The sequence below is a fragment of the Anser anser genome (genome assembly GCF_964211835.1).
Source record: "Anser anser genome assembly, chromosome: Z".
NCBI classification, from domain to species: Eukaryota; Metazoa; Chordata; class Aves; order Anseriformes; family Anatidae; genus Anser; species Anser anser.
Window position 1 is genome coordinate 35737179 of NC_139723.1, and position 10068 is coordinate 35747246.

Below are 10068 nucleotides of genomic sequence, written 5' to 3' on the forward strand. Positions count from 1 at the left end.
ACAAAGCAATTTTCAGCAGTCTGTCAGGAAGACATTAGTGGTGGAGGACTGAGGCAGGAGGCCACGTGGGCAGCATGGGATGGGAGCTGCCTGCAGTTCCCTGCTTTGCCCCTGTGTAGAACTTTCCACCCAAGTAGCTGCAGCACTGGGAGGAGCAGGGGCTTGAAGCTGGCTCCCTCAGCTGGGCGCATCTCCCATCATCAGTCTGCTTTTTCTCCTGAAGACTTTCTGGGTTTTGTTGAGCACCAGGAAAATTCCCAAACTTCTAAAATGCTTTGGTGGCAAGAAACGAGCTTCCCAGCTTGGTCTGGCTCACAATTCCTGCTATAGGCCCGCAGGGGACAATGAGAATAAAATCCATGCATGGGCAGATTTTGGGCAGGAGTGTGACCATGAGGGCTGCTCCTCTGGTGGGGTAACACCATCATGCAGTCCCCTTTCCGTGCACGCCGGCCCCTTCCAAGGAGGAACATCGCTGGCTGGCGGAACGGGAGTTAGTGTTTGGTACCTGCTGATTACTAATTGCGAGCTTAATGCTTCATTTGTGTCACTGCTGGGAGGGAGCCAACTGACACAGACTTGCAAAAGAGACCGTGGTGTGTTCAGCTGGCTTAATGACTGTGTAATTACAAGCCTCCCTAAACACTCTTCCACAATTAGAGCTCATCACATCCTCACGGCCTGACAGGGTTTTAAGAACGTAAATTAGAGGCTGGCAGCACCGCCTGTGTTGATCTTGAGGTGTGTGTGGGGGGGTGGGATTACCGCGAGCAGTGGGCGTCTCGCTCCGACGGGCCTCTCGTGCTCCTTGCTGCGAGCAGATCCATGCCAGGGCCCCAGCTGCCACAGCCAGGCTGCTCCTCCTGGCCCTGCATACGCGTGCTGAGGCTGCAGGAGACCCCTCTTGTGTGTCTTGGTCTGGCTGGAAGCCTTGCTCAGACCCTCCAAGATGAGCCCTCGTGGTGGTGGGCATCCAGCTGGGTGCATGTGGCCTGGCCCGTGCTCCAGCCGGCACCACGAGGCTCTATGAGATGGAGGGGACTGGAAGGGGTAAAGCCCACCTCAGGAGAAGATCTGGCTTCTGTACATGTGTAGGTGTACAGAGCAGAAATATAGATGTTATTTACACAATATATAATACATGAGTTTCTGATTGTTCACATATCTGAAATACATACATATATGTAACACATATCTCTGATTGCTTCTGGTAGTTAAACAAAAAAAAAAAAAAAAAAGGTGTCGTAAGTAACAGCTTGAACCACACATTCTTCTCTTCTGTTTTATTTGTGTTCCCTCTGCATCTTCCCTGGCCCCATTTCAAAGCTTTCTCACTTATCTTCTCCCTTCCTTCAAATTCTGATTCATTTAGAGATGGAATCACTTAAGCCTCTGAATGTTACTCTCGTCCTTTCACTGGAAACACGTACAGCTGCCACTCCCAATTTCATACAAGTATTTTTGCCTCACTGCTATCCAAAATAGTTTACTCACGTGGTGGAAAATTGTGAAACTCTCCACTAGAAATGTCTTTTTTTTTTTTTTTTTTTTTTTTGGGAGACCTGGGAGCTGGAGCTGCTCATTACAGACTACTGTGTCTTTCAACTAGCCACTCATCATACCCAGCACAGTCTGCAGAAGCCTGCTTTTTGCTAATATTTCCACATTTCTTCCCACTCCCGTGTAACACTGCTCTTCCTTATTTAACTTGACATGAAATTTCCAGCTGCTGCTAAAGGATGAGTTTCACCTTGGAAGCCCTGTGCAAGTCTTGCAAGTGAGATGCTGTTACTTCTGTTTACATAGCTGGAGGAAGTCAGCTATGTTTTTTTTTTTTTTTTTTTTTTTCCATTCCTTTTTCTCCCTCACATGCACTGGTAATTCTAATTCATTATGCTTACTTAAAATGTGTAGCATTTACTGTGTTTCTCATTCTCTTCCTAATTGGATTGGGCATATGCTTATGTGGTATCCAGATAAGCAGGAAGTTAGCAAGCAAGCACATTAAGTTAAATTCAGTGTAAATAAAACACATCACCACCTAATTTAGAATGATGCAAAGGTCCAATGAGCATGGGCTGAGCTTAAAGCATATTTGCAGCTACAACTAGCTGACTCTTTATTTTAGTGCTCATGACTTAGGTGCAAGCCAGTCCATGTGAGATGATATCAGAGAGGCATTGCCCTGGCCACCTCCCCCTGTGTTTTGGACATCAGAGGTCGCTTCCTCAACACTAAAGCTGCAATGCTGCAAGGCTGGTGTGGGTGAGGGAAGCTCTCCTCTGCCATTCTTAGAAAACCAGAAGCAGAACACATGTCCTAAGTGCTGTACCAGTCCCCAGCTGAAGGAAAAGTGAATAAAGATTGAAGAGTGTGAAAGTGTCGAGCAGTGCACTATCAACCATTATTTTGCACTTTTGAAGACATGTTACAAAGAGAATCACACTTGTAAAGGTACTTAATCACCTAAATACCACTGAGGTGCCTAATTCCCAGAGATTTCCACAGGAGACAGGAGGATGCTGCCCTGAAGGACACTTTACAGGCCACTGGGGATCCTGTGTCAGTGCTGGCTGATGAAGCCAAAGCCCTGGAGATACCATTCAGTGCTTAACTGAAACAGATCTCACTTTCTCTAGCCAACGCCCAAGTCTGCTAGAAAGCAGGAGGTTCTCATGAACATCCCTGTCCTCGTCACAGCACAGCTCAGCACAGGAGCAGCAGCGGTGGGAAAGGTTTAAAGCTCAAAACCTGCTGGAGCTGGCAGGAGGGAACAACTTGAAGCAGCACCTCCACAGCAGCAGGGCCACCAAGACAGCAGAGCCAAAGCAAAGCTGGAGGAGGTCCAAAAACCCTCACATTGGGTTTTGACATGGCTGTGGTGAGGAATTTTCCTCAGGGCTCTGGCAGCTGTTTCAGCTGCCTTGACCACTGCCCACATGGGCAAGCAGCTTGGCTTTGCTGAGAGCAGCCTGTAGTGCCCACCAGCCCACTCCAAAAGGGGCCTTCCTGCACATCCACCCACACTCTTGGCCCCAGTGCTTGCCCCCTTGTGCCAGGGCATGTGGTGTCTGCAGTGGGCAGGAAGCCAGCTCTCTGGAAGGGCATTTGGCAGGGTTACTTTCCATCCCTTCCCAGGCTCCCTTCCAAATTTTTCTCTAAAATGGTCTCCCCCAGACTGACTGGTCCAGGCGAGTAATGTGTGATGCCTTCTTGATCTTCAGGATCCCGCATTTCTGCAGAATTTTGCTTCTAATCCTGTTTGGCTCTGAGGGGACCAGCAATGACTGCTGCATGTTCAAAGATATTGTCATCACCCTGCGAAACTGCACATGAGAGAGGGGAGCGTGGGATGTTTCATGCTGATCCCTCATGTACCTCCACAGAGCAGGTAAGAAACTCCTTCCAGGGTGCTTTAGAGTAAATCCCTATTCCTCACAATCTTTTCTGCATGCACAGGTGTTTTGGCAGTAAGTGGAGTCGACATTACAAAAAGGCTAGTGTATGCCAGCAAATAAACATTGGACAAAACTCTACCAGCGACTAGTATTGCTTGGGGAAAAACAACACCACCAGCAACCACAACTCTTTTACTTAAGCCTCTTTCTTGGCAATTGTAAGTACACGAGGTACTGGAAATACCCTGGGTTATCCGTCTCTGCAGCATAAGAGGAATTACGTTTCAATACGTAAAACATCGTGTGATATTCAACTCGTCCTAAGGTCCTCCTTGCCTGTCCAGCACAATTCAGAGAGAGGCTAGTCTCCAAATACCAACTGGCACACTAGAAGAGGCTGCGGTTCTTGGCCACAGGAAGGACCATGCTAAGCACCAAAATGTCGTTGAGCTTTAAAGAGGGAGGGTATTTGCATGTTTCATAAGCTGAAAGAAATTTTTGGAATGGCGATCCACTGCCGGAGGGACCAAATGTGCTCTGAAGTCATTTTCAGCATTGTTGAGAGCGCAGGATTCTGCAGAGGTTGACAATGTCCCTGCTGCGTTTTGGAGTGATCCCAGGGTTGCTCTGTGTCATGCCAGGCTTTTTGGAAAGGCTCAAATGAGCCATGGCATTGCGTGCTGCAGGGTCTCTCTTGCTCACCTGAAGGAGACCTAAGGAGTCCCATTCCTGCGGGTGGAAAATGCTTTATGACCCTTGGGTGTACCTTTGAAGAAATTGCAAGGTCTGGATCAAACCTTGGGTAACAGGAACCCAGACCTAATCTGGGTCAAAATCCCCCTTTTTCTCATGGGTGGCAGGCATGCAGCTCTGTTCAACTTTACACATACCCTAACTCTCCTGAAATTTTTGTTCCCTGTTCATTTTTACTCCTCAAAAAACCTTGGCTGGTCGCTGTAGGAGGAAGAAGCCCTCTCCATAAGAAGACAGTATTTTCTCTCAACTTTCTCTCCTCACTATATCAGCTACTTCCTACACAGTCTCCAGGAATGCAAACAATAATCAACCATTTTCTATAGCAATAAAGGGTCTGCAGTGTGATGAGGTGCTGCGCTTGGCTGTGCCAGGAACCGATGAAGCAGAGGCTGACGTTTCTCTAAATCCTGTCCAGGGCAATAAAAATAAGGCATGTTCTAAGGTTTCAGTCAAATTCCTCACTTCCCCACTTCTAGAAATCTCATTTTAGGCATACCTGGGCTGTGAAAATCTCCTGTTTATCCCTGAAGAAATCCACTAACAGAGGAGTTATATTTAAGGTGACTAACTGAGAATTAAGCTGGTCTCTTTCATTTGCTGCTTTTTGTTGTCTAATGAGAGCCTGACATCATATTCATCATCGTTATTAGAATTAGGGTTTTTTTCTGCTTGCTTTGTTTATTTGTGTTTTTGTATTTTTTTAATCTTTAAGACATTAGGGATGTCAGGGCTGGCCTCCCCCTCCTCACGCACAGGCTCTGTTGAAGGATCTCTGGAAGGTTCTGACGAGTAATTACTGTGAGCTCTTAATGCTGTAATTGAAGGTGTTGAATCTTCAACAAAGCCTGCCTTTATTAAGCTTGTGAATTAGCCCTGACATTAAATACTTGTTAACAACAAACAAAAAGAGGTCCTTCAGAGACTTTTTTTTTTTGGTGTATGTGAGGATCTGCTCACCCTGAAATGGCTTGGCTGCTCCTCCTCTCCGTGGCTCCGTGCTCCAGGACTGAGGAGAAACGGACAGGGGAGGAAATTAAAGACACAATAAAAAGAGATGGGAAAGGAAGCCTCTCTCTCTCTGTCCCTTGGAAGCAGGACAGAAGGACTGTGCTGGAGAGAAGGTGCTGTCTGTGGAGATTTGTGTTTGTTCCTGGCATGGCTACAACTTCCTGCGTGAAGCTGGGCCACCGCAGTCGGGGAATGTCTGTGCAGATGGCTCGAGGTGTGTGGTCAGGCTCCCAGTGCCAGCCCGGGGTGGCCAGCTCTGCTCCAGAAACCATGTAGCCACGTTGGATGCAAAGCTAATAGATCCAACTGAGAGATTTATTGCAAGTCACAGGGAGAAAAGGATTGGCCCAACTCCCCCATCTCCTGACTCGCGGGGTCATGCCTTGGCCATTAGGTCGGGCAGTTTTCCAAACTCACCTTGCCATTTCCTGAGAGGCAGGGAGAAACCCTGGCACAGATGGGGGCAAGCACGTACCATCCACGGGGTGTGGGCACAGCCAGCCTGATGTGCCCTGCTTGCCTGTGATGCTGTGGCAGGGTCTGGAGAACAAAGCCTTTTGGATCATTCCTGAGATTTCTGCCTGCAAGAGGCAGAGACACACCACTCGTGCCTTGGAGGGCAGAGGAAATGCTCTACTGCAGCTGCAACGATATTTGAAAAACAAAAGCCAAAAAACACCCAAACAACAACAACAACAAAACAACAACCCAGCCCAGCAATGTATTTAAAGGCAGCTTTGGAAGATGAAATCTAGCTCTGAAAATCAGACCTCTGCAGTTGGCTGCTCCAGAATGTGAAACCTATGCCTGTTTTCAGCCTAGTGAATGCACAAGCTGAAATGTTTTCCTCTTCTTAATTTTTATTTATAAAACCCAGTTCACAACAGGATTCATCTGTTCCATCAGGCTTTTTAGTAGCCAGAAGGGTTTTTTATTGTTGGCGAGCATGGGTTTACGAGGGTGGAGAATCATCTGGTTTTGTGGCCAGCTGTTGGCCATTGTTAGGGACTATTAAAAAGTCTTTGTGTATGTGCCCAGATATGTGTTTGAGGGGCATGTCATTAATCAGCTTCTAACTACGGGAATAATGATGAGACATCTAAGGAAGACGTTTCAAAATTATTAAAATAGCATTCAGGTGGGGAAAGTCATTCATTTTTTCTGCATGGTGTCTCACAAGTGTCCAAAAATGATGTACTAACCAAATCCTCTGCCATCAACACTCTTACTAGCCCCATCACACATGATGTTATTCTTTAACCAGTGGCAGCTGTGCATCGATTGCAGCTCACTTTCTTTGGGACTTTGGCTTCATGAGTTACCATGACTTGATGAAGAATGGCATGTCAGAGCACTCTTGTATCCCCTTGCAAAATGAGCTTGGTCTTATTGAAAGGTTTCAGTTGATGTGTGTTGTCTGTCATTTTCTGCAGTGTCTGTGAGTGTGTCCACAGTCAGCTGGAGTGGAGTAGCTGGTAGAGATGTGCTAGCTTGATTGCATGTCCAAGCAATGAAGAAATGCAGTTAGCTGTTTCTTCACGCATTCACATGACCATGTTCTCCTTGAATACACACAATTGCAGTGATCTCTGCACTGGCTGGTTTTAATGTGAAGGTGCTATGGCACCTGGCAAAGGCCTTACTTTCTTTTGCAATGCAGGGAGGTATTATTCCTAGGAAGTACCACACAGCAGAGATCCTCAAAGCGGCAGGCACACAGCCCTTGAAATGGCACAGCTTTGTCTCCATCTTGGCTTTCAGCTGCATTTTTAATCTCAAGGAATGGCCCTATTTATATTTAGCAATGGAAGTCCTCCCACCACAATGTACATAGTACACTCTGGCTGACACAGGCTTATTTTAAGCTATGCAGAATAAGCCCAACTTATACCTGAATTGTGCTTTCTGCCATCAGAAGAGTGGTTTAAGTAGATCAGTGCCAGTGGCTTCTGAATAAGAGACACTAAAAAGCAAGTTCTCAGCAAATTCAAAGTTCTAGAACATGAGAGTGTTTCCAAAGTGTATTAAAAAATAGGGAGATGAAGAGGAATGATTCTGTGGACATGTTGCCCATTACATGATATAAACTGCTGCACATGCTTTTGTGACTGCAGGTTAGAAAATGAAAATTTAGGAACTGACTGGGTGAGGCGTTAACCGTAAAGCAGATTCAAAGAGGTTAGAAGATGGCATGAGAGCTTCAGTTGTGGCAACCTGAGTTTTGGCTTGCTGTGGTCAATGTCAAGGTCAAAACCTATATCTAAACCAGAGACTGTAAAGGATGAAAACGGGTTACGTACGCTCTAGATTGCAATGATTCTTTCTGAGCTGTTGAAGAACACCACATAAATAATGTGTATTTGGGGGCTGTGCAAAAAGGCAGCATGCATAAATAAGAAAATTACTTTGAATGGGCTATGATGGTCTTACACTTTCACAAGCGACTTAGGAAAAGTATTTGCACTCTGCACGGTAACAACTCCTAAGAGTCTGGAAGGCTATCAGGTCATGTCGTACAACCTTAAGCAACTGTCTCCCCCTGATTCTGCTTCAATATTGTCAACCCTGGGATTTTAAAATGTGTTAGTCAGGCTATCCTCAAAAAACAGAAGATTGAGAAATCGTGAGGTTTAAAAAAATTGTAAATTGTGTGTTCTTTTTCTCAGCCTTGAGGGGTTATGTTTTCAGTCTTTTCTCTGCAACAATGCCGGCTAGAAACTTACTTTTAAAACACTGAAGTAGGGAATGTTTGTGTAATCACATGACTCCAAGAACTGGGACCTTAAGAGGGAAAAAAAAAATATTAAAAAAGGCAAAACAAAACCAGAACTGGAAACTTGTGATAAAATCTCCAGTAGACTGTGATAAAATCTTCTGGAGTTGGATCTTATAGATGAAAAAAATAAAACCTCCTCTGAAAACAAAAACCATGGATTCCTATTTTCTCTCTCTGCATAGAAATCACATTCAGATTTTAACAAAAATAACAAGTGGGAAAAATACATTTAAGAATAAACCCATGAATGTACACTTGGCAATGTTGTGCCCTAAGCTGTATATTTTTAACACTGGCCATGCTTTTAAGCCTCTTTATACTCCTGCAATGGAGAAAGGGAAACATTAAACTTGATGGCTAGACATTTATAAGGTGTAAATCAGTGCAGTTGCATTGCAGTCAATGACCTGGGTCACTGGATGGTCCAGTTGCATGAGTTGTTCTCTTTGTTTTTGTTACTTTTTATTTCAGCTGCTACTGGGGAGAATATGTGAGCCCAATGTCTGCAAATAGTCCTTAGACGAACTCACACAGAGCATCTTAGTAGCTCTTTAAGTGTCACCTACTCCAGATGTCCTCACCAACCAAGAGACTGTCAAAGAAAATCTCTTTATAGCTTGCACGGACAGCAGAATCCAGCCCTTGAACAGATTCTCACGAAGAACAAATATGAGGCATGGTTTTTGCCTTTATATTCAAATACACGCTATTGTTCTGTAGTTACATAAGTCAGCCAGTGAGAGAACAGAAACAACATCATATGACTTATGTAACTAACCATTGCCCAATCCTGCAATGAGATCTGTGTGGCCAGGCCCCCCCCCATGCAAAGCTCCATTGAAGTCCAGACAAAGATCACTCCAGGGTTGGAACCCAACATGGCAGAATTTATGACTATTTGCAATAAGCCACTCACGAACAAAACTGAGAATTAATCCCTGAAGAAACTGGTGAATCATTTTTGATGAACAAATACATTCTATTCTGTTTGTAACAGCTTTGTGGATAATTCAGGATTCAGAAAAGAGGAGAAATCCATCAAAGCCAGTAGACATTAATTTCTAATTATATGTCCGATTCTTCAAGAAAGGCCAATATCCTTGGGCAAACAAAAAAGAGGAGTTTGGAGAAAACAATCTTCTGAGAAACAGTTTGTTGATTCTTCATAACTCCAAAATTCATCCTACATGCAACCAGTGGTTGAAATGGGAATTCAGCAAACACGGCCCCAAAACTCAGAGGCTGTGGTCTACAGTCAGATGTTCCATGAGGGAAGACTGCTGTGACTGGAGGTGCTTGTACGGGCTGTTTTAGTTTTCAGGGTTGAAAAAGTCATGCTGCAAATGCAGACAGTGAGAACTCTTCCCTGCTGTTGAACAAAACTTTGCGTGATGCTGGAAAAACCCTGAAATGCACTCTTCCAAGGAGGAAAAGAAGAATATGGGTGGCAAGGCAAACTGAAACACAGACAGGAATTATGAGACTGTGTAAAATTCAAAGCCCTTCTTGCCCTGTGTTCTATTCTTGACCACAGCCTAAACCGGTTGCTTCCAAGGAAGAAGCACCCAAACAATGGGTTCATGTCACCAGCCCCACCTTCCTGAAGTGAAAGAAAAAAGCCCTAAAATTCCTCCAGTGACAAGGAATTCTATAAACAACGTCAGGTGCAACCTGGGCTGTGGTGACCAGCTGGCAGCTTCCCTGGTCCTCCTAAAGCCCGACTTGTATTTATTTCTGCCACTGCATACCTGGCTCTAGGTAGAAGCTTCAGGCCTGAGTGCGGTTGCATAAACAGGACTATAATGGTGTGGCCACCAGGTTGTCAGACTGCAGCAAGGGGAACCTGCTCACGGGACCAGCTGCTTCCCAGCATTCTCCTTCAGCCTCCACGACCAGTCCTAGTGAGTGCTGAGTTGCTGCTGGCCACTGTTTCCTCTTGCCCTGCCTTCCTAGGTTGTTTCAGGCCACCTAACACAGACTCAGGGTGTTAACTGCCAATTTGCACCTGATCAGGAAGGCAAGATGCCTCTAGCCCATCACTGCCGCTGAAGAAGTGAGATGGGGAATTATGATATATACATGCAACTGTTTTTATAGGGAATGTTAATCCAAAACTTTCAGGAGACATCA

The 10068-nt window shown here is 45.3% G+C and overlaps 1 long non-coding RNA gene across 1 annotated transcript; it reads right to left on the reverse strand.

Annotated features, from left to right (window-relative positions):
• Window positions 1-3400: 3400 nt before the first annotated feature.
• LOC310889162 lies at window positions 3401-6869 on the reverse strand. Its single transcript, XR_014576412.1, has 3 exons — window positions 5580-6869; window positions 5112-5160; window positions 3401-4561 (listed from the first exon to the last, which is right to left on the reverse strand). It is a non-coding gene; the product is annotated as an uncharacterized lncRNA (long non-coding RNA).
• Between the last annotated feature and the right edge of the window lie 3199 nt (window positions 6870-10068).